At 39.4% G+C, this 26,327-nt stretch overlaps 1 non-coding gene across 1 annotated transcript; it reads left to right on the plus strand.

The window, feature by feature from the left end:
* Positions 1-21,932: 21,932 nt before the first annotated feature.
* LOC136234322 (small nucleolar RNA R71) lies at positions 21,933-22,039 on the plus strand. Its single transcript, XR_010691211.1, has one exon. It is a non-coding gene; the product is annotated as a small nucleolar RNA R71 (small nucleolar RNA).
* Positions 22,040-26,327: the final 4,288 nt, after the last annotated feature.

Raw genomic sequence — 26,327 nt, forward strand, 5'->3', positions numbered from 1 at the left:
GAAGCTAATTCATATGATCTGAGTAATTTTTTTAACACTCTAGCTTCAGATATGGTAGCTTGGCAAAATAAGAATGCATCATCAGCAAAGAGCAAATGTGAAATCGTCGGCGCCCCTCGCTTAACTCGGCACCCATGCAATAACCCCCTATTCTCAGCTGCCACCAATAATGACGTCAACCCTTCAACACACAGCAGAAATAAATACGGTGATAGTGGATCACCTTGGCGGAGCCCTCTTTTTGGACAAACAGGACCAACCAACTGATCATTTATTCTAACCATATATTGCACAGAAGATACACAATGCATTATCAAATTCACCCATTTATCTGCAAACCCCAACTTTAGCATCAATTCTCTTAGATAATTCCAATCCACCCTGTCATATGCTTTACTCATATCAACCTTTAGTGCCACATTACCTACTTTTTTAGCAACGTTATTGTTAATGCTATGAATAAGTTCAAATGCAATCAAAACGTTGTCATGAATAGACCTCCCTTTAATAAAAGCATATTGATTTTCAGAGATAATCCCAGGCAAAAGGATTTTTAATCTATTTGCTAAGACTTTGGAGAAAATTCTGAGTATAACATTACACAGTGCTATTGGACGAAGTTCAGTCATAATAACAGGATTCTCACACTTTGGAATGAGAGTAATGATAGTATTATTAAGCTCAGAGGGGAACATACCTTGATGAAACCATGTTGACCCAGCAGTGAAGATATCATCTCCAATTATGTCCCAAATTTTTTGATAAAATCCTGGATTAAATCCATCAGGTCCTGGAGCCTTATCAGGATGCATATCAAATAAAGCTCTCTTGAATTCCTATTTTGTAAGTGGTCATAGTAATTGCTCATTGTCTCGATCAGTGATGCGTGGCTGAATCAAATCCACCACTTCACTCCATTCACTGTTACTGTCAGAGAAAACCGATTCAAAATACTGTATTGCAATCTGCCCCATCCCATCCTTATCATTAATCCAGTCTCCTACATGATTCCTGAGCCCTGTTAAACTGTTCTACTTCCGTCTTCCATTAGCAAAAGAATGATAAAAACTAGTATTCAGATCTCCCTCCTGAAGCCATAAGACTTTTGCTCTATGTTTCCAGTGGTCTTCCTCTTGAACCATAATTCTCACATACTCAGCTCGGGCCGACTCATACTCATCACTATTATTTGGACCTCCTAGATCACGTAGTTGTATTAACTTTGCTTTTAATTGTTCAATTTTCTAACGAAAGTTGACATCACTACTTCTGCTCTATCTTTGCACACCTCTGCCACATGCGCTAACCGTGAACTCAGTACCGTTCGCCTATCTGATCCCCATGCCTCCTTAATCACATTCCAAATCTCCTTATCCTTTAGCCATCGTTGCTCGAATCTGAACTGTTTTTGCTTTAGAACAGTTAAATCGGTTGATGTATGTAAGATTATTGGGGAGTGATCTGAAGTGGGAGCAATAGAATTAACACAAAAATTACCAGGAAAATGCCTCCCCCACGCTTCTGTACAAAGGCTTCGATCAAGCTTCTCTTGAACTTCATTTGGTTTACCTCTGTGTCGTACCCATGTATATGGATATCCTTGTAACAGAATATTAGTAAGGCCACAATTAGTAAGTGTATCTCTAAATCCCTTATAACACCACTCAGGATGCCCATTCATCCCTTTTTTTTATCACTGTGAACAAGTAGATCATTAAAATCTCCCAAAATAGACCATGGGAGAGGAGAGGCGGCAGCAAGGCTCCTTAGTAAATCCCAAGAAGTCCTTCGTCTAGCTCTCTCCGGATACCCATAAAAACCAGTAAGATGCCAGTCTCCTTCCTTAGGATCATTTACAGTCAAATCAATGTAATTTGATGAAAATGATCTTAAAGAGCACATACTGGCCTTTCTCCAAAAAGCACATATTCCTCCACTTCTCCCAATCCTATCAACAACAAAACATCCTTCAAAACCAATGCGTACCCTGATAGCTTCAATGCGAGATTGACAAACCAGAGTTTCATACAAGAACATAACATCAGGCCTATGAGCTTTGATGAGCTCACACGGAATGGGAATTGCCCTAGTGTTGCCCAGACCTTGGCAGTTCCAACTAAAGATTTTCATTGCTCTGGGCAGACCATTTGGCCCGCCTTTCCTGTTTGCTGCTTAGCTTTGTTTTGAAACTTCGTGTTTCTCTGTTCTTGCTCGCAAGCTTTATTATCATTATCATTTTCCTGGTTTGGAGATAGATCATCAACTTCCATGGTTTGAATGGTTACCTCTTGTATAGTCTCAATTGGTTTTGGTTGAAATGCAACAAGTTCGCCCCTTCGTCTTTTCCTTTCCTCTCATACTTCTAATCCAATTTCTGATTGCAAGAGATTAACTGAAGGGATTTCCACATCCTCCTGATCATAAAAGCTTACACCAAAGTTCTTTGATAGATGTCGTAGATTATGTCTATGGGTTGGTTCCTTCCGCTGTCTCGCTGTACTACTACCAGCATTTCTGTTTGAGCCATATACCATATTTCCATCGGGTCTAGCCTATTCCTTCAGCCATCTTTCTCCTCCCATAACACTAGCACGGCGTAAGGGAGCCTTTATAGAAGCATCCTACCCCCTCACTAAGTCCTCTTCCTTGCTATGAAAAAAGATCTCACAATGTCTATCCAAATGTCCAATTAGACCACGTATAAAACATATAATTGGTAATTTTTCATATTTAAAGACACAGTTCAACCAATCACCTCCTGCCCTTCTTACTTTGTTTCCCTTTTGTAATGGTTGTCTGATATCCACGCTAACTCGCACACGGAGATAACTTTGCTCATTTATCCATTTCGCTTTTGAGTCCATAGATACATAAGATCCAATGAAATTTCCCAATGCCCGTGCCACTGTCTCAGTAAACAAATTCTGTGTAAGACTATGAATCTGTATCCAAAAGTTTGTATGTGTCAATTGATTATCAAAAGTCCAAGGACCATTTTCACTAACCCATTTCAGATCATACGAATGATAAAACCTAAACAGAATCAAATTTCCTCCAATTTCAAAAATCGTTAAACCCTTGCCCGGTCTCCATATACTAGCCATTCGATGTTTGAAAATTTCAAAATTGAAATTTTTATTCGTCACAAGTGATCCAACCAGACACCACTTATAATCAATCTTTTCTCCTCCGATGTCTGTCACCTCAAACTCAAATCCATCTTCAACAATCTTCAATTGTTGAAACTGATCTTCCATTATCTTTTTGTAAATTGAAATTTCTGAAATAGCAGTATATCACACAACCAAACAAAAACCAATCAACATAAAATAACACTCTCAATATGAGTAAACAGCAACGATTTACACAACTCTCAAAAGGAGTAGGCTCTCAACTGGAGCATTTTAGCAAAAACAGAAGATTTTCCGATCAAAACGAAGGCAGGCGGCAGCGGAAACTCATCAAAAAATTCCAGATCGGTGGCAATGGAACCTCGGCTTTTCTTCTTCTATGTCAAACACGAAGGCAGGTGGCTGAACCCTCTTCTGGATCGATCACAAAGCCAGCGGCAGTGGAAACCCATCAGAAACTCTTAGATCATCGACGGCGGAACCACTGCTTTATTTTTTTATATCAAAACACGAAGGAAGGCGGCGGATCTCTCTTCTAATTCGATCATGAAGACAAGCGGTGGTGGAAACCCACCAGGAGCTTCCAGATCGGTGGTGGCGGCAACAGCTTTCCTCTTTCTTTGTCAAACTCGAAGACGGTGGAACCCTAGCAGAGTGAGAGAAGGAGAATCGTGAAGGAGGATCATGAAGACAAGCGGCGGTTGAATCCCATCAGGATATTTCAGATCGGCGGCGACGACAACAAGTTTTCAGGCGGCGGAACCCTAGACTCGCGAAGAAGCAGAATCGCTTTTTTTTATTAAGGTGTGTTTACAATAAGTTTTTTTATTTTTTTTGATAAATAAGTTTTTTTAAAAAAACTATATGAATGATACTAGAAATAATTAATTAATTAATTACAGGCATCAATTAAAAAACTAAACTAAATGGTATACCCCCTCCCCCTAATCCTCTCTCTCCGCCACCCCTTTTGCCGCCGCCCAACGTCGCTAGTGCAAACCTCTGAATCCCTTCGCCTCATGCCTCGTCAAATCGATCCTATCGTGACATGGTCCAAGACGTTTCCATGCAAGAACAAGCCAGACTGATTGTGGATTTGCGCACGATGGGTAAAAGTTGTATCAAGTCGATCGAAGGTAATCCACTATGTCGAGATATTACTATTGAATCTGATTTAGTTGATGAATGGTCGGTAGCTTGGGCCGATGCCTTGATTGTGAAAATACTAGGACGAAATGTGGGTTATATTGCATTATGTAACTGGGCTAATGAATTATGGAAGACTGAAGGAAACTTCACTATAGTTGATTTGGGATTCGGTTTCCACCTAGTTACTTTTGATAAGCAATTCGACAGGGATCGCGTTATCTAGGATGGACCCTGGATGGTGCAGGGTCACTATTTGACCGTCAGGACATGGTCTACTTCCTTTATTGCTTCCCATGCCACTGTGGATTCTACTCCGGTTTGGGCACGAATTCCTGAGTTACCTCTTCAATTTTACTAGCTAGAAGCCCTTATATTGATTGGTAATTCAGTTGGTAAAGCGATAAGAGCTGACAAGGACACTATTGGAAAGGCTCATGAGAAATGTGCTCGTGTTTGTGTTGAGATAGAGCTAAACAAACCGCTTGTGGCCCAGTTCTGCCTTAATGGTCACTTCTATCATGTGGAATATGAAGGTGTATATGTTGCTTGCACAAAGTGCGGTCACTACGGACATGGTAATGAGACGTGTGTTTTCCCTAGTTTGATGCAAGAAAGTATCCCGACGGCCACTACCTCTGCCATGCTGCAGGATAAAATTTGTTGATCCTCAACCCGTATCTGGTAACTCCATTCAGAGTAGCAGTGTCACTGATCCCGCTCAGTAGTCTGGGGGTGATCTAGCTGGGGAGACAGTCAGTTGTGTGTCGTATGGAGAATGGACGTGCGTGCCCAAATGAAAACATACTACTCGAAGCAAGAAGTTGGAACCGGGTAATCCTGAAACTGATACTCTCCAGCCTCCTCCACTTTACATATCCTTGCTATTCTCGAAGACTCAAGTCCCGCTTCTCTTGTTACTTCGGTCTCTCTGCCAAATTTGATCAATAACGACCTCAAAATGAAAATTTTCAAGAATTAAAGTTGTTTAGTAACATATTTACTATAGGACCATATTTTTTATTTTTCAAAATCACAATTTTGGCGTTTTTCTCTCTCTAAACATTAACTTTCTCTCTCATAAAAAACACCACCTAAATAATTTCAAACTTAAAAAATTGAAGAATTAAAGTTGCTTAAAATATCATATAACTCTTGAAAATTTTCATTTCGATGTCGTTATCAGTTAAATTCTGACAAAGTGAATCCAAATGCAAAATTTTACAAACCACATGACTGCTTTTGCAAAAGAACAAATACCAATCATCGAAACCAAATGACATCTATATATAACTAACCCTTAAAATTATTCGGGAGTAGTATTTTATACGTTGAAACTAAATCTAGTATCCCGAATAATTATAACACTAAATTTGTAACTTATCTCAATTCTCTTGTTACTAACTTTTCTTTTTTCTTGTTAAGTTGTTAGCTGTGATAATGGAACAGTTAGCAACTTGACAGGGAGGTCTTTGTTCTTTACATCAAATTATGTTCAATAATTATAAAATGTTTCTTCTTATAGGTCATGATTTTTGACATATTGTGATACTGATTTTAGAATGTTTTGTATCTTTCCCTCATAAATTATTGGTAGGTACATGTACATTGTTTTCTACATAATTATTATTTTTTCTAAGATTATACTCAATTAGAATAATATGGGGTAGTGACCCAACCTTGTCTGTCTATATATCTAGGCTAATCATGTGTATTTTTTGTTTAAATCCTAATTAGTACTTAATTAAATATATGATTAGACTCTAAAAGTGAAGATATTTTGAAGTTCATAAAAAAACAAATGAGAAATATTTTTATGTACTGTAATTGGTGTAAATTATATCTATAACCATTCAAACATTATCTTTACTAATATTATAATCATTCAACTTCAAAAACCTAGTATTTACTATTATTATGTTCACTTAGGATAAATTAAAAAAAAAACACATCTTGTTACACTTTTTTCCGATTATATGTCTGTAATTTTTTTTACCCAAATGGGAATTGGAGTTTTTTTTACGACCAGAAGATAACTGATGTTTTTTCACGTTGCTAAAAACAATGATCTTTTATGTTGACACTGTTAAAATGACCGTTGATGATCTCAAAATTTAAAAATTCTAAGAATTGATTATATTAAGCAACTTTAATTCTTCAACTTTTTAAGTTTAAGGGCATTTAATGTGTTGTTCGGTGAAGAGAGAATGTGAATGTTTAGAGAGAGTTCTGAAAATGATGATATTGGAAAAAAAAAATTGTTACATAGTAAATGTGGTACTAAACAACTTTAATTCTTGAAGTTTTCTATTTTGAGATCGTTAACGGTCATTTTTATAGTGTCAGACTAAAACATATCGTTTGGAAAAAAAAAACTACAGACATGCAATTGACAAAAGTGTAACCACGGGTTTTTTTTTTTTTTGGAATTTACCCAAAATTAAAGTTGCTTAGAGTCACATTTAATGTGAAATTACGTTTTCAATTTTTAAAATTATCATTTGAGGAGATTTTTCTCCCCAAACAATCAATTTTTCTCTCGTAATTAATCAAACAACACTAAAATGATATCAAAATCAAAAAGTTATAAGAATTAAAATTTCTTAAAATTTCTCTTCAAACAATCAATTTTTCTCTCGTAATTAATCCCACAACCTCCCACCTCTAATCAAATCAAGAAGTGTACCAACTAAATTATGCTAATTTGATAAGCCATTATTTTTTCAATATAATATGTTATGGATGTTTAGTGTAAGGTATAAATTTTATTAATTGAATGAATAATTACACTTGCATTAAGATTTTAATATTGAGAATAATTTATATAAAAGAAATAAAAGAAAATTTTCACAAATAATTCCAAAAGTGATTTTTTTTTTAAAGAACAGCTTTTTTAATGTCACAAAATAGATTGGTTGTTTAATAAATCTTACTAAATAGTTTATTGAAAGCTATTTAGAATAAAAATAACAAAGAGCTTTATTGAAAACAACTATTAACTATGAAGCTTTTCCATAATGGCTGATTAAGAAAGTATATAAAACAGATGCAAAGAAAAAGGAAATTGGATTATAATTTAATATACACTCAAAAGATGAAAATATATCTTCTCTTTTTTTTTCCATAAAAAGAGATATTATCTTTTTGGAGTGAAAAGAAAAAAAAATCATAATTAATAGCTGTTCTAAACCAATTTTAAACTAAAGATTTGTTTTTATCACAAGGTTAGCTCGTTAAGTAGTTCGTGATGCGGGGCATCTCCTCTAGGATCGGGTCCGGACTAGGGAAGTCGGAGGAAGAACCAAGCACGAGCAACAAGCGAGTAAAGAGACCAAAAAAGTGCCACACAACAGCTCAGGCACGCTCCGCGTGCTTGAAGGTTTGATCCGGAGAAAAATCCAAGAGGTCATCTACGCGGGGCTTGGATTAGGCACGCTCCGCGTAGAGGAAAAATACGCTCCGCGTGAAAGAAGAAATGATCCGGAGAAAGTTCAAAGACCAATCCACGCGGGGCTTGGAATTAGGCACGCTCCGCGTGCCTTCATTTTAATGAACTTGCTCCTTACTCCAGCTTCCTTCTTAATTACAACTCTGCCACTCCTTATTTACAACTCATGCCACTCCCTATTTACAATCATGTCACCCCTTTATCACTAACCCAATTTACCCTTATCTTTATATTTTAATTAGTTATGTAATTTGCCCTTTTATATAATTTGGCAATTAGGGTTTTGAGATGATATAAATACATCTCTTTCTATTGTAATCTTCAACTTTTTATCAATCAAATATTAATCTTCTTCAAGAAGCTTGTTAAGGTTTAACCTTCAACAATGGGGATTTCATTATTCCTATGGATTTAGTCCATAAAACCCGGGATTCACTCCTTCTAGTTAAGCTAGAGAAGAACATCTTTGTTATTTTACGATTAAAACTAACACGTCCCGAAACCGATCCGTATCTGTTGGTATTAGAGCCGATCGTTATCCTATCGGATACTTCTTTCGATAATGATTCAACCGAGTTATTCACAAGCCTTAAAGGAACGTCTTGAAGCCGAGACAAGGGAGATGGAGCTCCAGTATGCCGAGATGATGAGAAAGACAAGAGAGAACTTGGAGCAAGAAGAAATATAAAGACTCCAAAGGGGAACCCGAAATAGTAGGAGGCGACAACGTCGAGCCCAACGGAAAAAGGATGAAGCAACTACCATTTTGTCTCCTAAAGATTCATTCCAAATCTGTCCTCCATTATACAATGAAGAGGTAAATCCAAAACTTTCAATTCTTGATGTGGAAGTTGTGGGTATACCTATTATTAGTGAAGATTTGGTGGTGTGTGATGTTGTTAGTGATTTAATTTCTCATTGTGGATTTATTGTTAATGAAATTGTTGATGAGGAGTTAAATGCATGTGTGAATGAGGAGGAATGGGGGTTGAGATGTGAAAACTTTAAGGAAACCCATGTTGAAAAGAGTGATCCCCAAGTGTTTGATGAAATGCCCCTTAGGCATAGCCACATATGTATGCTTAAGGACATTGAGGATAGTTGTCTTGAAAAGGGGGAGAAGGAGTTTGGGCTTATTAATCTCTTTGAGGAGAATGATGAAGTTAGTATATGTGTGGAGATTGATGGCTATGGAGATGGGAGAGATGTTGGTGGCTCTACCATATTGGGTTGTAGCATGTCTTTTGAGTCGGGCGACTTGGCACGTGAATTAGTCGGTTCGAATTATGAAGAGGAGTGGGATGAAACGAAAGGTCATGGGAAAAGATGGATCGTGGACGAAGATGGAAATGAATTTGAATACCACCATGAAGAAGAGGAGATTGATGAAGAGGAGATTGATGAAGAGGAGAACCAATCCCAGAATGAGCTAGTAAGAAATGAGGAATGTGATTATTATGAAGGCGAATTCGAGGATGAGGTTGGAGAGAGAGAGCACGCTTCCGAAGATGAAATATGTGAGGATAGTGAACTTTGTCATAGTGCATATGAGTTTGATTATGATGAAGATGATAGAGTTTACTATGAGGAGGATGAACGTCGAAGGATTGAGTGGAACCAATATGGGGTCGCTTGTGAAAAAGACGATGATGGAGTCTACTATGAAGAGAGTGAGCAATGGGGTGTTGAGTGGGATCGACACGGGGCTCCTTATGAAGATAATGAAGGTAGATTTTATTGTGATGATGAGTTGGAGGATGTTGAACGAAACTACAATGAAGATATCTATGAGTATGATGGAGGTAGGTTCCATCATGATGATTGTTGGGGTTTAGTGTCCTATAGACAATTGTTCTAGGATACAGACTTAATGTAAATGAAGTGTTCTTTATATCATTTGTTTTAATGAGATATATGTTTTATAACTATATAAAGGCAAAACCCTTTTAAGCACTAAATAAAGTCTAATAAAAGGAAATCCGTAAGTTTGTTTAAAGTGATTATAAAGTGTTCATACAAGCATGAAGTGAGACAAAACTTTATAATAAACTAATAAACTTAAAACCACCCAAAGTGATTGACATATCGCGGTTGAGACTTGCATGTAACAGTGTCTTCTGTCCGACAGAAAGCTGATCTCACAAGCATCATATATATAGATATCTGGACAGTTACATGGATCCGATGAAAGGTAGTTCATTAGGATTGGGGACCCGACTTGAGATAACAGGATGGGTAGATTCTTCCTTGTCACATGTTCATCTCATTGGTATTAATAGGTATAAATAATCCTCAGACTCAAAGGAATGTTAATTGGTATTCTGGATTACGGAATGTGACGCTTTGACTCTGGTGTAACACGATCCTTAACAGAGATGACTCTGGGGTGTGAACAGCAGACGTTGGGTATCACAGGAAGTGATTGCGGGATTGTTATACATTGGATTGAGCATTTATCACTCCCGATAAATGGGAGATATGTCCATGGATCGCTTGTGGAAGTCTTGACTCTAAATCCTTACAAGGTGATAGCTTGAGATTGAAATGAGATTTCTCTTAACCTATCTAATTGGAGTTGACTCGGCCAGAACAAGTAAAACGAACGTCTCGCTATATGTGACTTGACATCACCCATAGTCATAAGATTCAGTTCAAGGATGTAGTTGATAAAGGATCGAATTATACCGTAACTAATACGGAAAGGTCAACGACAGAATCAACTTGTCTTCTTATAGCTCTAGGGGAATGATTACGGACTTGCTAATCACATACTTTGTACATCATTCCGTTATGCAAAGATTAAATATAATTCTTTAAAAATTATTTAATAACGTTGCATACGGCTAGAAGCAATGAGAATCTAATGGGTCACACATAAGACTTAGAACCCAAAAGAGAGACAGATGTTAATTAATTGATGGAAGCCCAATTGAGCCCAATAAGGCCCAATTACCATGGGGGGGCGATTTTTATGTATGGGGATACATAAATAATTAATTTGATTTTATCAAATCCTAATTAGATTAGGATTATGAATTAAATTAATTAAAGGAAAGATAAGTTAGGAGTTTTAATTAGATTATATTACTCCTATTATTATCCAATAAGGTTATCATTATTATCTTTTATATTTAGATATATTAATAGATAATAATTAAGAATTCTATTCCAAATTGAATTCCTATTAAGTAACCTAATTCTATCTAACTAGGGTTTAGATACAAATGATTATAAATACCCCCCTACTAAGGATTTTCGAAATCCACAGTGAATTCCAGGAGAGAGAATTTCGAACCCCCTAACCGAGGACGAGATTTCACCGCTTCCTTCCATTCAATTGATTTTCATCCCTTTCTCTTTATCCTTGATCTTGTGTTGATTAATTAGAGACAATCTACATTGGTTGTTATAAACGGTTGATTCTAACTTGATCTTCCTTTATTTTGTTTTGTGCTCGGGAACTCGAAGTAAGAGTTGTGGGCACTTCGTTTGCAACGGTAGATAGAACATCTAAAAGGTATTTCTTCTTATCCCTCTTTGTATGAAATAACGGTTAACGGATCTTGGGGTTAATGGAAATAGGTTAAAATTTTTATATTTCCGCTGCTATACGTTAGCCTATTTTCCTTCAATGATGAGTTGGGAAATGTAGAGTGGGGCCGAAACGAAGATACTTATGAGCATGATGATGGTCAGTTCCGAGATGACTATGAGTTGGGAAATGTTGGGTGGAATCGAAATGAAGATGCTTATGATGGTGAAGAAAATCGGTTCCAAGATGAGGATGAGTCGGGAAGTGTTGGGTGGAGCCAAGTTGAAGACACATATGAAGTTGATGATGATGGCAATGAGCACCATGTGTATTTGGTGACAAGGGTTCCAATGCCTAGTGACAAGGAGCATAGCCAACGTCATCGATTATTTAGAACTCGATGCTTAGTCCTTGGGAAGAAGTGTGAGATGGTGATCGATGGGGGAAGCCAAGTGAATATCATTAGTCGGTCCGCCATGAGTAAGTTTGGGTTGGTTCCCGAGCCACATCCTAGACCTTACCGCCTTGGTTGGGTCAACGAGGTGGAAAAACTTCAAGTTACTCATTGGTGTAAAGTTCCTTTCACTATTGGAGATTATGGGGATGAAGCTATGTGCGATGTTGTGGAGATGGGTGCTTGTGATGTGCTACTTGGTAAGCCATGGCAATTTGATTGTGATGCCTCACATGCGGGAAGAAGCAACACCTACACCATACGCAAAGGCGGAATTCGATATGTCCTTACACCATTGAAGAGCTCTCCTAGTAAGAAAATGGAGACCGTTTTGGAAGATTGTCCAACTCGGGAGTTGAACGTGAATGGGTGCATTGGTGGAACGAGTGAGACATTGAATCATCTTGACTTGGGTTCCATGGATGAGTTAGCTAGCCACTCTCCTAATGAAGTCAAATCCAAAGAGGAGAATGAAGTTGAGAAAGGGGAGAGCGAAGTTGGAAGTGAGGAAGTTGAGCCGATGTCCGAGGGTGACAAGCACATGTATTTCAACAAGCCACCTAAGGGGTTTCCTAAAGGGCTTCCACCTTTGAGGAAGCTACCACATGACATAGCATGGGATCCGAGAGATAGTGCACTGTTGTCTCCTGAATGGACTCTAGCAAGTGTACTAGATACAAGTAATAAAGTGATAAGTTAAGTATCGTATCCACAGGGATTGAGGACCAAAGTTTACAAGAAATACTTTGTAGAATAGGGTGTTCGTGGTCTGTGAATTCCTTAAATTGAGAGATGTTGTTTAAACAGTAGCAAAGTCAATGATTTAATTGATTAAAACGATTACTTAACAATGGTAAAAGGCAGAACAGGTTAAGCACAGCGGAACAGGTTACTTTCAGTCTCTAAACATCCTATTTATTCATGAATGAAGTAAAGTGATGTCAAGGTTTCTGTTTTAATGCTCACTTAAGTCAACTCTCGTGTGTTCTTAAGATTCTAAGACGTACTACAACCTCAAGCGTCCCTAAAGTTGGTTCTTTCTTGCATTACGATTGAAACATCATTTCAATGAAGAAAACCCTTGATACAACCTCCTAACATCTCTGTTTCGGGGCTGAATGCTTGACAAATAGTTCCGTGAAGATGAAAGTAGTTTCCTATCATGCATCTAACACTAACATACATGCATTTAGCAATGGAGTTAAAGATTTATCAAGCACATCATAATATATCAACATTCATTCATAAAGAAGATAATAGAAGGCTTACATAACCGGCCCTAACTGGCCTTACCCATTCAAAATGACTACTCACTCATAGTGTAGAGTGAACAGCCTGAGTTAATTCCACAAATCTCCATTGATGGAGTCATCTTCCTTAGAGAGCTTCCTCCCTCTCCAAGAAACTAAAATTCTAATTAAAACGATTATCTGAAGTCAAAAGGTACCCTCTCCTTTCCTCCACTACATCTATATAAAGGAAGAAATACGAGCCGTACCACAAAATATTACAAAAAGATTGTTTTTCTATAGCTATGTTACTAGGAAATGATTAATTCTAGTTTGACCCTTGAACACTCAAGGGGGTGATCCATCTTGTCATCATGTTGCTTTTCTGCCTTTCCTACGTCTGCTGTCACTGCCACGCCGCTCCTGCCACTTTTCCAGTCGCTATCTGTCATCAGGTACGCAGCGGAGATCCGCTGGATCAAAGGGTGCTCGACTCCTCAAGGTTTGTTGCAAAACAGGCTGTGTAGTAGCCCTTTTTTACTTAATCAATACAAATCTGCATAAAACACTTATAAGTCCTTTTATTTAGGAAATTTCGCCTAAAATACATACAAATTGTAATTAACATGCTGTATTATCGCAGTCATATTCATGCCCAACAAATACCCCCAAATAAAATCCTTACTTGTCCTCAAGTAAACGAAAAGATAATAACAACATCACAAGGGATTAGGTATGAATAATGGAATAATATTTATAGAACAAAGATGAACAGGAGAAACAGATTTAGAAAAATGATTCAAACAGAAAGAATTTACGACAGAAAACTTTTTGAGCAAATCATGATTGCTAATGAGGTTTTTTCGCTAGAGTTAAAAAAAATTATCCCTTTCTTATGAAGTTCCTCAAAGCTTCAAATTGAACCTCAATCATCATTTAAACCACCTGCATTGCTCCAAGCCTCACTAAGTTCAGGAGGATTCACTCACTCTCAAATGGCCTTTGTTGTCATAGGGGAAAGGATCATCACTCCTCAGCTTAGTACCACTATTGTTAGGCTATGACATTGCTTGTTGGCCCTATCTCGATGGATCAAAAAAATTCCGATCATAGTCAAAAGGTCTTAAACATAAGTGTAAGAATTTTTGTCTACATGCAATGCAATTCACTATACTCAGCACTCAACACTGATCACTTCTGCCTCAACCTACTATCTTTACACAGCCTGTTTCACAACATCGGCCAAACTATTCTTCAAACACACAAAATACAATCATCCAAACATTTCATTTTAGGCTCAAGATATAAACATGTGTCCTGAAAATGAAGAGACGTTATTCAAATATTTTTCTGTTATCTTCTACAATTCCTATTTGGGATTTTTATTTTTATTTTTCTTTTAACCTTATTCAAAAAGTGGCCCTCACTCCATCATCATCCCTCAAATGTCATTATTTCAACAATTTGATCATTATACACTCAGATTTTTTTCAAAAATTGCATTTTCTTTAACTAGAGCAGCTTGTTCTGAGGCATGAGACAAATTCAAGGTATTTTGGGATTACAGTAAAGGGAATTGGTTCCTTTAAGTAGTGTTTTAAGAAAAAATAGGTCAAGGCTCAAGTTGGATATCCTAAAAATGTGAGTGCAAAGCACGGGTAGGCCTTTTGTGGAGTGAATTTGGGATCTAAATGCCTTTTTCCTCCTATGTTCGTCCAAAATTTAACCATAATGACTAGGCAACCAAAGCAATGCCTACCTAAAGACAATATGCACTAGCCCTCTCATGAAGAATCGGTGCATTTTCATGCTAATGTAGGCTCAAGTTCTCACATTTTAGGGCTTTTGCATTGGAGCAGGAGATTCTTTAAGTGAAGATTGAGTTAAAACTTAAATTTTTTTAGAACTTCTCGATTTGGGAGTTCAAATAATTTCACAAAGCTATCACCTCAAATTGCAATCATAAAAGCACAATCAGTTAGGAATTAGATCAGAGAGTGAGATAATTACAAGAAAACAAATACATGATACGATTAGCTTAAAGCGGACGCCGAGATTTATTAGAGGGTAATTTGTTAAACATATCATTCTATAACAACAACATGTTTCATCTTTTTATCATGTTATGCTCAAAAATTTTGCAGTTTAAACGCATGCATCCCACCCCCAAATAAAATTTAACATGATAGCATAGGGGTGTAACAATAAATGCAAAGAAGGGTTATAAGTGTTACCGGATGCTTGGATAGCGACAAGTTTGAAGGTTTAGATAAGTGGGGAAAGAGAGGACTCAACCTCTCGATCCTTAGCAGGAGCAACACCATCCCTTTTCGAGGAGGCAGCGACATGTGTTTCAGGGGCAGCAGATTTCGCTCTTACCGGACTTTTGATTGAGGTACCCGAAGGACTTTCCTGCCCATGCTCTTCTACACAGAGATGCTTCAGCATATCCACCTCTCCTTGTAGAATAGCATTTTTATGCTCAAGGGCATGGATCTGGTCTCGGTTAGCTACATTTTTCGCAAACAGTGCATTGAACTGACAAACAATATCATCATTGGTGAGCTTTGCACATTTCTTGTAAAAGGCAAGGTCTTTTTTGTGCTCAATTTGCTCGGACTCAGAGGAAACAGAGACAGTAGGTTCACTCTTCCTCTTTCGGCTTTCGACTCTCCTGGCTTCAACAAAGTCTGCCATCTAGACCCACTTCCCATTCACCAGTTTCCCAAACAACATGCTCTGTAGGCTCCTTAAATCAATCTGGTCAGGGTGGTTCACAACAGTGAGCCGGGTGCGGTCCTCTGGCTTAAAAACTCCAATTTCTGCTGCAATCCGAGTCACGATGCTCCCACAACAAATGACCGAAGAATTCTTCTTTCGAAAGTTGGCAATGTACTCCCCAAACCAATAGCCTAAATTCATTCTGGGCCCGGTTGTCATACTCCATAGAGCCGTAAGGTCGGCATGGGGAATAGTGGCCTGGTTTTCGCGGGCAAAGATTGTTCCAGAGACCAGTTTATGTAGGTAACGGATGGCATATTCATCAATATTCTAAGTTTTGGAAGCGCTACCATCATACTTCGGCTGGTCCGAAATAGATTGCCAGAAAGCTTGTGGGTCAAACACATCAGGGGTTTGAGTGAACGCCTCCTTGTAACTTTCCGACTCTAGGTCATCGTCATCCGTGGCACCCAATAAACTGTTGAACATGTTCAATAAAGGCTGCTGGGTGTGAGTCATTAGCCTGAAACTAAACTTTCATTCCTCGTCCGGGTCTGTGATCTCGGGATGGTGCTTAAACGTAGCCAGGAATTCCAATGTGAGTTCTTTGTAGGCCGGCTCCGTCATTTCAAAGAAACAGCTCAAATGGCCTGCCTCCATGAGTTTCCGCACACGCTCGGCAAGTTTGAGCTTCTTCAAGGTCTCCCAGCAAACTGTTCTCACAGGTCCGAATTCTAGTTGCACAAGTTCCTCGTAGTATGTCTGCACGACCGCATCTTTGAACTGAGACAGCTTTTTTACCAATTTTTCATCCAGAATGAAAGCAACTGTGCTTGTTCCCATCATTTTGCCCTTAGCTTTTTCTTTCTTCGTTGATCCTTCGATTTTTACCTGCTTGCCAGATCCACGAGTTCTCATCATGTGCTCAAGTCTAAATAGGGTTTCCCAATGATAAAGAGCACAGAGCATGTGGCGAACCGTGAAACAAAAGTGTGAAAATAATGCAAGTCGAACGAGGGGCCGTATTTTTGGTCGGTCTCTTTAAGTAGGGAGAGGAAAGAAACGTCATGTTGCCAACCCGCCTTTATGAAAGCGGTCCAAAGGACGCCACCTGGACAAGTGGTTGGCAAAAGGCGCGTTTCTCTGAAGAGACCCTAGGGCGACGAACGGTCACGCTTCAAAATTTGAATTTATGACTCCCCTATCCGTTGGATTTTATCGAGGAAAGGAGAGCATGTGAAATAAGTACTTAGTGACATATGATGAGACATTTTACTTTTTCAGACTTTTAGTTCGCCTCCCGGTTTTCAAGGATAGCCCTTCCACAGAAAGGTAAATCATCCCCCTATTTGAACAGGTAAAAACGTAAAACTTAACCCTTGTGGAAAGTTGTAAGTTTTACATCTTTGCTTGCGCCGGAGATACCCATTACGGACCATTGCCCGACACAAAATTGATCTAGACTACCTTTAACATTATTTAACAAAATTTGAAATGTAAACTAATTTAAATGCAATGTTACTTGTGCTATAATTGGTGTTTGTAGCGAACACCCTATTTATGCTTCTAATGGCATGGGGGGTCCTGGAAGTGAACTGTATCGATCTTCCTTGAGTGATCGTTCTCTAGATAGGGTTTCAATCTTTGCCCATTCACCTTAAAAGGTTCCTGACCCTCCTTGCCAATTTCAACTACACCATGACCAAACACCTTGTTCACTAGATAAGGTCACGTCCATCTTGATTTAAGCTTCCCAAGAAACAACCTGAGTCTCGAATTGTACAAGAGAACTCTTTGTCCTTCGTGAAACGTCTTTATCTGGATTTTTTTTCGTGCCACATCTTGGTCTTGTCTTTGTAATTCACCGCATTCTCATACGAAAATAGCCTGAACTCCTCCATGTCACAGAGTTGAAGTCTTCGTTGGTCTCCCACAGCCTGTTGCTCAAAATTTAAGAAGGTTAATGCCCAAAAGGCCCTGTGTTCCATTTCAACCGGCAAGTGACAAGACTTGCCGTACAGCAATCTAAACGGGGACATCCCAATGGGTGTTTTATAAGATGTTCTATACGCCCAAAGAGCATCGTCAAGCTTGTTTGCCCAGTCCTTCCTAGAATTGCCAACAGTTTTCTCTAAAATTCTTTTGATTTCACGATTCGAAATCTCAACCTGTCCACTTGTTTGTGGATGGTAAGGTGTGGCAATTCTATGAGAGACTCCAAGCTTGCCCAACATCTTTTCAATTTTACGTTGCAAAAATGGGTTCCTTGATCACTAATGATCACTCGTGGGACACCGAATCTGGCAAACAGCCTTTTCAGGAACTTTATAACCACACGGGCGTCATTGGTGGGGCTAGCCATGACTTCAACCCACTTGCTCACATAGTCAATAGCTACTAAGATATATTTATGCCCAAAAGATGTAGGGAATGGTCCCATAAAATCTATGCCCCATATATCAAAAATTTCACAAACAACTATGTTATTGAGGGGCATGGCAATTCTAGCTGAGATATTACCTGTTCGTTGGCACTCATTGCAAGTGCGAACGAACAGATTGGCATCTTTAAAAAGTGTTGGCCAAAAAAAACCTGATTGAAGTACTTTGGCTGCAGTTCTGCTGGCGCTATGATGCCCTCTAGCTTCCCGGTCATGACAATGGCTTAGAACAGCCTGTCCCTCCTCTTGAGATATACATCTGCGAATAATTTGGTCTGCGCACAACCTGAAAAGATAGGGTTCTTCCCAAAAATAATATTTAATTTCAGCATAAAACTTCCTCCTTTGATTAGTGGACAGGTTGTGAGGTTTAAGCGAACTTGCTAGATAGTTAGCAATGTCGGCAAACCATGGCATAGGCTGCACGGCGTATAAACGCTCGTCTGGAAAACTCTCCAAAAATTTTGGTTGTTCCTGGCTGCTTTGGTGAGAAATTCTTGACAAATGATCAGCTGTCACATTCTCTGTTCCCTTCTTATCCTTAATTTCGAGATCGAACTCTTGAAGTAAGAGTAGTCATCATATCAATCTTGGCTTTGCATCCTTCTTTGCGAAAAGATAGCGTACTGCAGCATGGTCTGTGTGAACAATGACTTTTGACAGCACCAAGTAGGGGCGAAATTTGTCGAAAGCATACACAACTGCGAGGAGTTCCTTCTCAGTCTGGTGTAATTCTGCTGGGTCTCGGTCAATGTTTTGCTTGCATAATAGATAAGCCGAAATTTCTTCTCAACCCTCTGCCCCAGAACAGCTCCCACACATGTATCGCTTGCGTCACACATCATCTCAAAAGGCTGTTCCCAGTCGGGTCCTGCCAGTATAGGCGAGTTGATCAGCTTGCCTTTCAACAGTTCGAAGGCATTTAAACAGCTTGCATCAAAAGAAAATTCCGCATCTTTATGAAGCAATGCTGATAAGGGCAGCGCAATCTTTAAAAAATCTTTGATAAACCGGTGGTAAAATCCTGCGTGCCCCAGAAAACTTCGCACATCTTTTACACTGGTCGGAACAGCCAGCTTTTCTATCACTTCCACCTTAGCTTTGTCCACTTCCATCCCCTTTTCTGAAATTTTATGCCCGATAACAACTCCACCTGTAACCATGAAGTGGCATTTCTCCCAATTCAAGACCAAGTGGGTCTCCTTGCATCGCACAAGCACGGCCTCGAGGTTGTTTAGACAGCTCTAAAAAGAGTTTCCATAAACAGAGAAGTCGTCCATGAATATTTCTACAGTTCGCTCCACCATATCATGAAATATAGACATCATGCATCTTTGAAACGTGGCTAGAGCGTTGCACAGCCCGAACGACATGCCCCTATAGGCATAGGTCCCGTATGGACATATGAACACCATCTTTTCCTGATCCTCACGGTGAATTGCAATCTGATTGTACCCCGAGTAACCGTCAAGGAAACAATAGAATGCATACCCCGCTAACCGTTCTAACATCTCGTCAATGAAGGGCAAAGGAAAGTGATCCTTCCTTATGGCTTTGTTGAGCTTTCGCTAATCCACACAAACTTGCCATCCTGTTATGGTTCTCGTAGGGACCAACTCGTCTTTCTCGTTGAGTACCACGGTTGTTCCTCCCTTCTTTGGTACAACGTGAACAGGGCTGGTCCACACACTATCAGAAATTGGGTAAATAATGCCGGCATCCAGCAGCTTGATCACCTCCTTTCGCACGACCTCTTTCATGTGGGGGTTCAATTTGCGCTGTGGCTGGACAGACGGCTTGTGATCCTTCTCCATCAAAATTCTGTGGACACAGACTGTTGGACTGATCCCTTTGCTGTCATCAATTTTCCATGCGATTGCCTCCTTGTTCCTTCGCAATACCTCCATAAGTTGAGCTTTCTGATCAGGAGTTAACTTTGAAGATATAATAACTGGACTTCCGCTGGGAGGTTCCAGGAAGGCATGCTCGAGGTGTGCAGGTAACGGTTTCAATTCTGGTTTAGATAATGGCACAGTTGGTATCTCCGGTGGTTCTTGATGAGTGGGAACGGCAGGATCGAAAGAAGGTGTAGGTAAGTTGGATTCAATGGAACAGCTTGTTCCTTCACATAAGTTCACCTCTTCTCCCAATAGAGTCTCCAGAGTGTCCTGTTCCTGCAAAGTAGAAAGACTTTGAAACTCATCTAAGAAACAACATGTGTCATCATTATTGTTAGCTCGTCTCATCGCCTCGTTCATTTTGAAAATGACTCCCTCCCCATTAATCCTCAAGAATAGTTGTCCCTCTCCCACGTCTATCAATGCATTTCCTGTCGCTAAAAAGGGTCTTCCTAGAATAATTGGAACATGCAGGTCCTCATCTATGTCCATTATGATAAAATCAACAGGCAATATGAATTTCCCTACTTTGACCAACACATCTTCTACAACTCCCCTAGGATAACATACTGATTGATCGGCTAACTGAATTGACATACGAGTAGGTTGGGGTTCTCCTAATCCAAGTTTAGCATATACAGAATTAGGCATTAGGTTTATGCTAGCTCCTAGGTCACATAGTGCATTTTCAATATTTAGCTTTCCAATTGAACAAGGAATAAAAAAACTCCCTGGATCTTTTAGCTTTTTTGGTAGTTGCTGCTTGTTTTGGAGTATTGAAGAACAATCCCGGTTGAGTTGGATCATTGATATGTTTTCCAGCTTTTTCTTGTTTGACAGGAGATCTTTCAAGAATTTTGCATACGACGACATTTGTGCAAGTGCTTCTACGAACGGAATGTTGATGTGCAACTTCCTTAAGGTGTCTAACACCTTAGAATTCTGTTCTTCTAGCTTTTTGTTGATCAACCGCGTTGGATATGGCACTGGCGGAACATACGGTGGAGGTGGCTTGTACATCTTTCCGCGTTCCCCCTGATCCTTCTCATTGGTAGACTTTGTCTGCCTGGTTTCTTCTTGACTAGGAACAGTTTGTTCCTGATCTCCTTCAGTTTCTTCGGATGTTTCTGCGCATTCAGCATTTTCATCAATAGATAAAGTTGGTTGAGTTTGCTTACCAGATCTCAGGGTGATTGCCATGACATCGCCCTTTGGGTTTGGTTCTGTGTTGCTTGGCATTATTCCCTTCCCTTTTGACGTAGATGCAGCTAATTGATGGACTTGTGTTTCCAGATTTTTAATTGATGCTTGTGTCTGTTTCATGAACTGCATCATCATCGTCTTCATGTCTGGCTCTACATCTTCTTTTGGTGGAACAGGTTGTTTATAATGCTGCTGAGGTTGCCTCTGGTAGTGTCCTCCTTGCTATTGTTGATATCTCAGTTGTTCCTGCTGGTTGGGCTAGCCTGTCCATCCGAAATTCGGATGATTTCTTGTGGCAGGGTTATACGTGTTAGAATACGGGTTAGGTGGATTCCTCTGATTATACCCTGCATAATCACATTCTGCATGTGCACCCTTTCCCTGCTTAACTCCGGGACAGTTGATGTTGAAATGAAGGCCTCCACAAAAATCACAAATGTCATTGAATGGTGGTTCGTTGTGGATTGAGGACACATTTATCTTGCCGAGCTATCTAGCAAGCTGTTCTACCTGGCTTGTCAATTTTGACACAACATCTTCATTTCCCGCTCTTTTTCCTTCACTTCTGGCGGAGTGCCATTTATAACTTGTGCTTACTACTCTCTCAATAAGTTCGTACAAGGCTTGTGGTTCCAGATCTTCGGGGTTTCCATTGGCAATGGACTCGATCTGGATTTTATAAATGTTGGTTACCCCATTGTAAAAGTTCTACATCTGCATCCACATAGGGATGCCATGATTTGGTACTCTCCTGAGTAGTTCCTTGTACCTTTCCCATGCCTCGACTAAGGATTCATCCTCTTCTTCTACGAAATGGGAAACCTCGTTTCTGAGCTTAATGGCTTGTCTCGGTGGAAAATATTTCATTAAGAAAGCGCTAGCCATTTCTTCCCAAGTAGTGATCGTTCCTGGTTGCAAGTTTTTCAACCAGTTCTTCGCTTTATCTCTTAGAGAAAAAGGAAATAGCTTTAGTCTGATTACGTCGTCAGAAATGCCCCTGTTTGATCTGAAAGTGTTGCACAGCGTGATAAATTCAAGGATATGCCCATTTGGATCTTCCGACTAGTATCCATTGAACTGTACGGTAGCTTGCAACATTTGTATCATAGATGCTTTCACCTTGAACATGTTGTTCCCTTCGTTGGGCATCACGATGCATGATGAATGTCCTTCAATAGTTGGTTTCCAATAATCTCTGATTCGCATGACTGGAGGGTTGTTATTCTCTCCCTCTTCTTCCTGGTTTGGTTGAACTGGTTGTTCGGGTGGTACCCTTCCAGCCATTCGTCTCTCTCTTTGTCGTTCTCTTTGTCTTGCATGTCGAGCTCCCGCTCTGTTTCATGTACACGTTCTCTCCAATTCGAGATCGATAGGGAAAACAGGAGGTCCAGCTCTACGCATAAACTGCTAAAGATTCCTTCTGGCTGCACTATTTAGCAAACAGATTAAAAACACCTTGTTTCACAGAAAAGTTCGTATAAACTTTGTTGCTTTCAATCCCCGGCAACGGCGCCAAAAACTTGTTGTCTCCTGAATGGACTCTAGCAAGTGTACTAGATACAAGTAATAAAGTGATAAGTCAAGTATCGTATCCACAGGGATTGAGGACCAAAGTTTATAAGAAATACTTTGTAGAACAGGGTGTTCGTGGTGTGTGAATTCCTTAAATTGAGAGATGTTGTTTAAACAGTAGCAAAGTCAATGATTTAATTGATTAAAACGATTACTTAACAATGGTAAAAGGCAGAACAGGTTAAGCACAGCGGAACAGGTTACTTTCAGTCTCTAAACATCCTATTTATTCATGAATGAAGTAAAGTGATGTCAATGTTTCTGTTTTAATGCTCACTTAAGTCAACTCTCGTGTGTTCTTAAGATTCTAAGACGTACTACAACCTCAAGCGTCCCTAAAGTTGGTTCTTTCTTGCATTACGATTGAAACATCATTTCAATGAAGAAAACCCTTGATACAACCTCCTGACATCTTTGTTTCGGGGCTGAATGCTTGACAAATAGTTCCGTGAAGATGAAAGTAGTTTCCTATCATGCATCTAACACTAACATACATGCATTTAGCAATGGAGTTAAAGATTTATCAAGCACATCATAATATATCAACATTCATTCATAAATAAGATAATAGAAGGCTTACATAACCGGCCCTAATTGGCCTTACCCATTCAAAATGACTACTCACTCATAGTGTAGAGTGAACAGCCTAAGTTAATTCCACAAATCTCCATTGATGGAGTCATCTTCCTTAGAGAGCTTCCTCCCTCTCCAAGAAACTAAAATTCTAATTAAAACGATTATCTGAAGTCAAAAGGTACCCTCTCCTTTCCTCCACTACATCTATATAAAGGAAGAAATACGAGCCGTACCACAAAATATTACAAAAAGATTGTTTTTCTATAGCTATGTTACTAGGAAATGATTAATTCTAGTTTGACCCTTGAACACTCAAGGGGGTGATCCATCTTGTCATCATGTTGCTTTTCTGCCTTTCATACGTCTGCTGTCACTGCCACGCTGCTCCTGCCACTTGTCTAGTCGCTATCTGTCATCAGGTACGCAGCGGAGATCCGCTGGATCAAAGGGTGCTCGACTCCTAAAGGTTTGTTGCAAAACAGGCTGTGTAGTAGCCCTTTTTTACTTAATCAATACAAATCTGTATAAAACACTTATAAGTCCTTTTATTTAGGAAATTTCGCCTAAAATACACACAAATTATAATTAACATAATGTATTATCGCAGTCATATTCATGCCTAACATCCACCTAGCTCTACATTTGGTGAGTTGAACTCTAGAGAGGAGCAAGGTTACTCTATGAGGCCTATTGATAACACATGCCAGATGTAAAAGAATCGAATCACTCACTTGGTAAAATCTGAACTTATTCTTTTGTGCTTTGTTGAGATATTTTTGTTGGAATCTTGGGTGTGTATGTTGAGGAAGAACATTTCCTATGATGAGCCCATGAGAGGTGATCTTGTTGTGGGGAATGTGAGCTTTATGTTGAGAGGGAGTCCTTTCTATGATGAGGCCATAAGGGGTGATCTTGTATTGAGGAATGTGGGCTTTGTTGATTATTTATTGAAGGGGAATGGCTTCCCGGGGAACAAAGAAATGATGGAAGGAAGTCAAGACTTGGTAAATTCGGAACTCACTATGTTGTGCTTTATTAACATGTGTGTATGTGGGTATATATGGTGCTTGTTGAGGAAGCATTAACTCTATGAGGAGTTAATGAGAAGCGATCTTGTGGTGAAGAGAGTGGGTTTTATGAAGTCTTTGATGAATGGGGATAGCCGCCTGAGAGATGTTGAGAAGATAGACGAAGTTCAAGACTTGGGGAGTAACGGCCAAGTTAGTAAAGTGGCAAGTTTTGAAGTTCTGGGATTGTTAACCCAATGTGAGGGAGTAGCTAATCAAAGTGTGCTTGAGTTTATGGGCAAGGAGAGATTAAGCATGATAGCTGAGTTAGTGGAATGAGTGATAGCAAAGTCCGGGCATATTCAATTCAAAGTCATGTTTGGGTTATGAAGAGTACTCAAGGGATCGCTCCAATTTGGGTTGATATATGGTGTCGGGACATGGTATTTGAGATTGGCTATGAGCGAGTGGAGGTTGAGCCTAGCATCCGGGTTGATGACGTGACGTATATTGAGGTCCGGGCATATTCGACTCAAGGCCACATTGGGGTTTTGAAGAGTGCTTATGGGATTGATCCTAGTTGGGTTGATACGTGTCATCGGGACATTCCATTCGAGGTAGGCCAAGAGCGGAAGAAGAGTGTGTTGATTCCTCAAGTTCGTGATGGGGAGATCAAGAGGATCCAATGGTGGTCCGTTCAACGAAGTGAGGGGCGTTGGAAGACCATCCAAGCATTTATTGGGAAGTGGTTTGACAAGCTTCACCAAGACATACCATTCGATGTTGGTAGAGGATTCGATATTGGTGGAGATTGGGAGATGAGTACCATGAAAGATGAAAGCCGGGGTGATGCACTAGTTGAGATATGGGGAGAAGCTCATGAGGAGATGGTGAATCCGGCAATATGTGGAGTGGACTTCTTAAATTCATCTCGAACAATACCTTGGTTCGATTTGAGGGCTTGGTTCCGCTCAAAACGAACACGTCTCATCAATGCGTGGCAAGCAACTTGGGGTCAAGTTCTTTTTAAGAGAGAGTGTATGATGCGGGGAATCTCCTCTAGGATCGGGTGGGTCCGGACGAGGGAAGTCGGAGGAAGAACCAAACACGAGCAACAAGCGAGTAAAGAGGCCAAAATAGTGCCACACAACAGCTCAGGCACGCTCCGCGTGGTTTATAACACGCTCTGCGTGCTTGAAGGTTTGATCCGGAGAAAAGTCTAGGAGGTCATCTATGCGGGGCTTGGATTAGGCACGCTCCGCGTAGAGGAAAAACACGCTCCGCGTGAAAGAAGAAATGATCCGGAGAAAGTTCAGAGACCAATACACGCGGGGCTTGGAATTATGCACGCTCCACGTGTCTTCATTTTAATGAACTTGCTCCTTACTCCAGCTTCCTTCTTAATTACAATCCTGCCACTCCTTATTTACAACCATGTCACTCCCTATTTACAATCATGCCACCCCTTTACCATTAACCCAATTTACCCTTATCTTTATATTTTAATTAGTTATGTAATTTTCCCTTTTATGTAATTTGGCAATTAGGGTTTTGAGATGATATAAATACATCTCTTTCTATTGTAATCTTCAACTTTTTATCAATCAAATATTAATCTTCTTCAAGAAGCTTGTTAAGGTTTAACCTTCAACAATGGGGATTTCATTATTCCTATGGATTTAGTCCATAAAATCCGGGATTCACTCCTTCTAGTTAAGCTAGAGAAGAACATCTTTGTTAGTTTACGATTAAAACTAATACGTCCCGAAACCGATCCGTATCAGTCCGATTTACTTAAATTAGAGATTAGAGTTGGAATTTTACTAAAGAAAAATTAATTTGAAGAAGATTTGTGTTAAAAGTGTCCAATGAAGCTCAAACTAATTAAATGTATAGACAAAAAAAAATGTTTTTAACAAAATAAGTTAGTATAAAAAATATCAAAATAACAATAAAGATTAGAAGTGATA

This window comes from Euphorbia lathyris, chromosome 6, assembly GCF_963576675.1.
Source record: "Euphorbia lathyris chromosome 6, ddEupLath1.1, whole genome shotgun sequence".
In the NCBI taxonomy this organism is placed as follows: domain Eukaryota; kingdom Viridiplantae; phylum Streptophyta; class Magnoliopsida; order Malpighiales; family Euphorbiaceae; genus Euphorbia; species Euphorbia lathyris.